At 44.1% G+C, this 7,447-nt stretch overlaps 1 long non-coding RNA gene across 3 annotated transcripts in view; it reads left to right on the plus strand.

Moving 5' to 3' along the window:
• The window catches only part of LOC126517442 (uncharacterized), a 37,724-nt gene extending 30,522 nt beyond the window's left edge, over positions 1-7,202 (plus strand). Inside the window, exons 7-8 of one of the 3 annotated variants that reach the window (XR_008609563.2) lie at positions 2,181-2,281; positions 3,940-7,202. This is a non-coding gene — a long non-coding RNA (uncharacterized lncRNA). The remainder of the gene's footprint in view (positions 1-2,180; positions 2,282-3,939) is intronic. The other 2 variants (XR_007596203.3, XR_011891345.1) reach the window with 2 other exon arrangements.
• Positions 7,203-7,447: the final 245 nt, after the last annotated feature.

Below are 7,447 nucleotides of genomic sequence, written 5' to 3' on the forward strand. Positions count from 1 at the left end.
ATTCCAAAATTTTTGTATTGCCTTTAATGAGGGTGAATGTATGTGAATTTTCAGAGGTCGTTAGACATGTCCAGGTGCAGCTTTTTAGCTAAATACAAGGAGGGCTGGGCAGACATTCTAGCGGGCTATGGGCTGATATTTTTCCTCCACAATGATTTTCCGTAAATTCCAGTGTCCTTCGCTTCAATTAGTCTTGGTATACGGGTATTTGCAGTGGTAATAATATGCCCTTCCAGTAAAGTATTTAGAGAAGTCAGAAGAGGGCTGGCCGTACATTCTAACAACCTTCAATAAGCTCTGCTTTACCTCCGCAATATTTTCCCTAAATTTTTGTATTGCCTTTAATTAGGGTCAGTGTATGTGAATTTGCAGATGTCGTCAGGTCTGTCCTAGTACAGCTCTTTAGTTAAATACAAGGAGGGCTGGGCAGACCTTCAAGCGGGCTATAGGCTCATATTTTTCCTCGACAATGATTTTCCGTGAATTCCAGTGTCCTTCGCTTTAATTAGTGTTGGTATATGGGTATTTGCAGTGGTAATGATATGTCCTTCCAGTAAAGTATTTAGAGAAGTCAGAAGAGGGCTGGCCGTACATTCTAACAACCTTGAATAAGCTATGCTTTACCACTGCAATATTATTCCTAAATTTTTGTATTGCCTTTAATTAGGGTGAATGTATGTAAATTTTCAGAAGTCATCAGGCCTGTCCAGGTGCAGCTTTTTAGTTAAATACAAGCAGGGATGGGCAGACATTCTAGCGGGCTATAGGCTCATGTTTTTTCTCGAGAAGGATTTCGCGTAAGTTCCAGTATTCTTCTCTTTAATTAGTCTTTGTATACGGGTATTTTCAGTGGAAATGATGTGCCCTTCCAGTAAAGTTTTTAGAGAAGTCAGAACGGGGCTGGGCGTATATTCTAACAACCTTTATTAAGCTATGCTTCACCTCGGCAATATTTTTCTAAATGTTTGTATTTCCTTTAATTAGTGTCAGTATATTTGAATTTGCAGAAGTTGTCATGTGTATCCAGGTGCAGCTTTTTAGTTAAATACAGAGACGGCTGGGCAGACATCCTAACGGGCTAAATGATATTTTCGTCCCGTTACAACTTTGTAGAGAAGAGAGAACAGCGCTGGAAAGGCATTCTAGCGGGCCATAGGCTTACGCTTTTTTTCCACGACAATTATTTTTTTCGTAAAGTGGTGTGTTTGGTTAGTGTCGCTGTATTTGGATTTACAGAAGCTGTTACGTGTGCGTCCACGCAATTGTCAAATGAATATGTTGGTGGCGCCTAACTTCTATGCATTTGGATATCGCCGACTGTTCAACGAAACTCAAACCTTGCATATTTTTAACCGTCAAGTCTGGCGACATAGTTCAGGTAGAAAGGAAATATGCTGTGGAGTTTGTTATGCGTTATCGTCACATGACTTTTGTTGTTGTGTCAGTTGTGGAATAACGCTATCATTGAGTGCATTGCTTCGGCCATTCTGCACAAACTGTAATTTTGTGCTTCAATACTGCGTTTTTCTACCTGTGACCATCTCTGTTGCTTGCCCTACCTGACCATTTGTTCTCGCCGTAATTATCAATCAGAAAGGGCACCTTGAGGATGTACTCAGGTATATTTTCCGTGGTTAGTTTTTCTGCAAACTCAATTGTAACCCATTGTTTATAACATCCAAAAATTCTACTGAACCGGGCTCCTCTTCAAGGTCCTTTACTCTAGTTAACAAAGCCGTTGCCACGGCTTTTGAAATGCTGCAAATTTAGAACATCTTAAATTGTACAAACAAGGAAATAGAGAATATTGCGAACTCAATATTTATGGATTCACACTTCACTTACATATTAATGTAGTTGGTGAAGCGGCCAGAGAAATGGCACATGCCGGGGATAGGCAGCAGTTCAGCTGTACATTCAGTTCCAGTGTGGGTTAGCAACAACGAAGGAAAGTAAACGACAACCATGGTGTTGGATAGGGAATTTCAGTGAAGCATGCAACCTTAATGCAGCGCAATTCAGTGAGAAGCACGCTCAGCCCTGGGACGGTCATTACTGTCCAAGCTCAGTAGATGTGAGGCGTGGATTAGCAATGATGGAGTATGTGACAGGAATGCAAAGTGGATTTGCCTATTATATATTGGGGGAGTTTGAATGCTGTGTTGATTAAAATGAAATAGTTTGCAGGCTTGTTGCGGAGCAGGCTGGAAGCTGTATGTCGCGCTGAAGGAAGCAGTTGACGTATTTGTTGTCAACTGAAATCTCCGTGACATCCACAAAGGTGAGATACGTGCGAACCGTTGCCTGTGGACATTTAGAATAGCAGTGTGATCGGTATGACTGATTGGTATGAATTGACGCGGTATTGAGGGTGGGCGAATATTTGAAAATATTTAATAACAACTTGGGTATTTTTCGATTCAATTCAGTCGTCTAATCAAATTGTCAAACTTTCTGAGTACAGTATTTTTCCAATATTTCTCGAGTAGTTTCAAATTCGCAAATCTGTGATCAAATATACTATTCGAGCAAGAGTACTGTTGCATTTTTCCCCGCAGCCATATTAGGCATACAAGTGAAGTTACCGAATGAACTAGGCTATGTAGCTGTACGAGCCTAATTATACCGCCTTTGAGAACTTAATTTTGCCAAAGGGGATAAAAAACGATGTTTTCCCTCGAATATTAAGCATCCAATGCTATTGTACAACCTTTTATTGATATCTTGTGACGTGTACACCTTTTCTCGTCAAACTGGAATTAGAAAGACGTTGGCCTGAGCCACTGTAGCTGTAGGTGAGGGACATTCTGACACAAGTCAATTTGCACAGTTTGTGTCAGAATGGTGGGAAACTATTCTGAATGGAGTTGTTTCATGAAACAGCTTGTTTCATTTTCCTCATACTGCTGCTCACCGAGAGCAACATGTAACACAGTAGTATGCCAGGTTACGCTACAGGCATTCCGATCGATTATTTTCTGGTCACGTTGCTGTTTACGCTGATGGTACAGCGGTTAAAATGGGAAATGCAGCCGAATTGCAAAAAATTCGGCCTTCATGTCAACAGCATGGAATTTCTGGAGTGCCTATCGTTAAGCTAGCTTGATGTGTGCCTTGCAGTCGGAGGAGATAAAAAGCACTCGTTTCAGTATCAGAATCCACATACTGGGCCGATTCATTACTAGGACTCATGCTTTTTACAAACTTTGGCTACCCTCACAAAGCAGTAGTATGCCACTGACATCTCAATATTTGAAATATTCTAAGTTATATGCTATTAATAGGATGGCCCATAAAATGACTCATATTTCCAGGCTAGAATTCTCCCGCATGGAGCACGTGGGTTGCGCTGCGTGCATGTCACCGAACGTCACGTGGTCTCGCGCGAGAACTTTGCGGCGTTCGAAGGTTTAGATAATGGCTCTTCGTCCAGTTTCTATGAACGGTGCCAATTGTATCCTTGCTTGGCGATGTGCATTGTGATAAGTATTTCCTCGTAGACAGTTTAGGCCACGTTTTTTCTAAATTTTTTGAAAGTTATGATGTGTTGTATCTTGAATATCACTGTTTTTTACCGTACATGTTGAATCATACGTTTTCTTTTTTGGGGGGGACTTGTAACCACACGTTGTCATTAACAATAAAAAGGTACCTTTCACTGTGTCGATGAGTAGCCTGTTAGCTACTGTACATTAATAAATAGATACATAAATAAATAGGTTAATAATAAATTTTTTTATTATCTTATATCCATGGTCGACGCACCGTGACCGGCGCTAGGAACCAGGGTCCGTAAATTTCCTCTTCCCATTGTCCATAGCACCTACTGTCTATCGAACAGTAGGCAAAATCCTGAAAACTGAGGAAAACAGGCCGCGATCAATTTTTTTCTGCCTGAAGGTGTTCGCAGCCCTCTAATAATTATTTTTTCACGTTCAGAGCAACGTGCTCATCGTCAGTGGCGATGATGGCGAGGACCTCCCCACCACGGACTTGGAACCACAATCCCTCGATCGGGAGCAACTTGCTGCCGGACCGCCGAACAGCCGCTGACCCAGGCTGGAGAAGTTCAGCTGGAACGTCAAGTATCGAACCGGTGTCAGAGTGGCCACATCTATCGTCACGACAACGAGGCAATCAACACCATTGCTGGAAATCCCGACAAACGCCTGGTTACGCACACACATACACAAAAATAAAGACTCAAGACAGCGCTGGCCACAAGGCCAGAAGAATACGACGATGGTGGCGTTCAGCGCCGATGACGTGCAAGACAACTCGCGCTTTCGTACCACGAGTCTAACTAATGAGTATTTACGGGGTAGATCTTCGGTAGCCTCAGGAGATGTTAGGGCGGGTCATTGAAATAGAGCTTCGGTAACACAGGCTTACGGAGTTACCCTGTTGGTGATGGCAGAGGAAACGCGAGGAGCGAAACGTTGGTGGATGGCATGAATGGCCCAAGGAGCGGGAAACCACGCACGACGGCAAAATGTGATGTTCACGGGAGCGTATTCGCGCAATGTGTTCTTCACCCAGTCACCAAGGTGTTTCTGCACCCTTTTAACCCTGATTGCACAGCGCAGATTCTGTATGGTGCGCGTTTGAGGCTTCGTAATTTAAATTGGCGCACGTGGAACAGAAGTAGTCGTATTAATTCACAATCAGGGCATTTTTATGTCCACTACATGACGAAGGCCTCTCCCAGCGATCTCCCATTACGGCTGTCCTGTGCCAACTACTTCCAACTTGCGCCTGCGAATTTTCTCATCTCAGCTCGACTGCGCTTCCGTTTTCTTAGCACCCATTTTGTAACGCTAACGCTTCGCCGATTATCAATCCTACGCATTGCATAGCCTACCCAGCTCCATTCCTTTCTCTTTGTGTCGATTACAATAGCGGGTATCCCTGTTTACCCTCTAATCCACAGCGCTTTTCACCTGTCTCTGAACATTACGCCTAACGTTATTGGTCCCATTGCTCTTTTCGCGGTCTTGTTCTCGAGCTTCTTAGTCAACCTCCATGTTTCGGCCTCATATGTTGGCACCAGTAGAATGCAGTGATTGTAGAATTTTTCTGCGATAGTGTTTCTGTTTTAGTGATAGTGACTTTTTCTCCCAATCAGGATCTGGCAATGCTTGCCGTACGGACTCCAACTTATTCTTTGTCTTCTGTAAATTTCTTTGTCTTGATCAGTGTCTCTTGCGACTTCTGGCCTAGGTAAATGGACTCCTTCACACAGCCTAGAGGTTGATTGGCAATCCGGAACTTTTGTTCCCTTGCCAGGCTATTGACCATTTTTCCTTCTGATATTAATCCAACTGCACCATTAGACTTTCTGTTAAGGCCCTCAATCATTTGTATATCCTCCCCAGTGCTGCTTAACAGGACGTCGTCTGCAAACCGAAGGTTGCTGAGATGTTCGCCGTTAAACCTCTCCTAGTCCATCATATTTTGTTAGCTTGAGTACTTTGAAGCATGCAGTGAATACCATTGGAGAGTTTGCGTCTTCTTCACTACTTTCTCTATACGTACCTTTCTACTTGTGGAGAAAAAAGGTAGCTGAGGAATCCTTTTAGATATTTCCGAAGATATTCACATATGCCATATGTACTTCTTGATTACGCAATACTTCTGTGAAAATGCGTTTGATTGCTTAGAGACACCAGCAGTCATAATGAATGAAAGCATTGTAGAGTGGGTGCTCGTACTCTGCAGATTTCTCAATTACCTCATTGATGACAGGAGGAGGAGGAGGGAAGAGATCCGTTGAACATCCCGAAGCTAGCCTGTTTTCTTCCTTCACTGAAGTCAAGCGGTGCCTTCACTGAATTGGAAAATCGTGAATGCGTTGGAGCCATGTGGCTGTTGTGATTAGGTTCGAATCTGATTACAAACGAGTGCTTGCTGAACTTATTCTCAGTACAAATGTGTCCTCCAAGACGAGAAATAGAGGAAATTCTAGGAATTTTCTTTGATGTAGAAATGTGTTTCGGCATTATAGGGTTAACTACTCCCTAATAGTATTCGCGTTAGTGTTGTGTGCTTTGAACAGCGAACTCTGCAAAGTAAGTATTTGGAGACTTCCGCAACCAGCGGTCTCGTTAACGGACAACGAAGCCTGGTCGGACACGTTACTTCTGATGCTATTCACAGCGAATCTTGAGGACTCGCCACAGGGAGAGTACTCTGAAAAAAAATTACGCGATGACTTATGAAGCGCGCGCCTCAACTGGTGCCTGTCGATTGTGTAGCCGGTACAGTTAACCGTGCCACTGGCATTATGCGCGAGCTAAGCAATCGTCGTTCAGGGTTAGAGATGCTTCGATTGACCGTTTCAGTTTAGCGTTTGCAACCGAACAATAGCATTACGTAGGTGAAGAAATATCGTAGACCCTTCACACGTTCTGAACGTTAGTGGGGTTCTGCGGTTTGCGTGCGCTTGATAGCGTACGGTATTTAACGAGTTTCTGGTTCGAACATCTGCGTACGCTTAGTAGCGTCGAACATGCTCCAGCTTCAGCGTATGTTCTGATAACCGCTCTCTGAGACTCTTTTGTCGCCAGTAGCTACAAAACAGTTTGCGCTTCCTCTGAACTCGCCTGAAACGTTAGCGCATAGCGCGTGCAATTTCAGAGATCAGCCGGCGATTCCGGCGTCCGTAGGCCTAACCAGACTCGTCGGCATAGCAACGGCGAGGTATTTGCTAGTGGGTCGTCTTGGCGTGGATACGTTCGGCACGAGGCACCAGACGGCGGTCTGTTTTGTGGAGTCCTTACGTATGTGTTCCCGTGCGGTAAACTGACAGTCTTCAAAGGATGCACAGCGTGACGTCCCACAAATCCGATTACGTTTAACGTACGTAAGTCTGCAAACTCTCTTCTAAAACGGTCTGATAGTTTCGTGCTCTATTGTAGTTCTACAGCGTGCATTTCTCGGGTGCCCTATCCTCCGGCTAAGCACAAGCGTACAGCTGTTCATTCCAAAGGCTTCCTTAAAGATTTCCGATATGTTCTGCGTCTAAAATGAAGATTATCTTTTCTAGAACAGCTACCGCCTTTCAGCTCTTGCAGAGCTGATATCAATGTAGTGTTTGAGCGTGCGCGCGCGCGCACGCTGTTTCACACAACCAGAAAAATGGTTTGCCTCGTGTAAGAACGTTTACTGGCTTCGAAATAAACTTGCCTTGAATTAACGCCGTGCGTGTCCAGTCTGACTTTGTTTTCCTCACGAATGTCTCGCATACGAAAGATGCGTTCACTACCTACAATATAACGCATGCGTACTTGCGTTGCCGTTTACATTTTTCTTTCAGCGTGGACAAAATGGCACCAGTCAAGCGTATGTAATTCTTCTAGTGCATTAGAGGCAAGACGCTGTTAATCCACGCCGCGGCAAAGTCGACGACGAACAGTGTAGCGTCACCGCGCAGCCAGCGTAACTGGCG

The sequence above is a fragment of the Dermacentor andersoni genome, unplaced genomic scaffold, assembly GCF_023375885.2.
Source record: "Dermacentor andersoni unplaced genomic scaffold, qqDerAnde1_hic_scaffold ctg00000041.1, whole genome shotgun sequence".
In the NCBI taxonomy this organism is placed as follows: Eukaryota; Metazoa; Arthropoda; class Arachnida; order Ixodida; family Ixodidae; genus Dermacentor; species Dermacentor andersoni.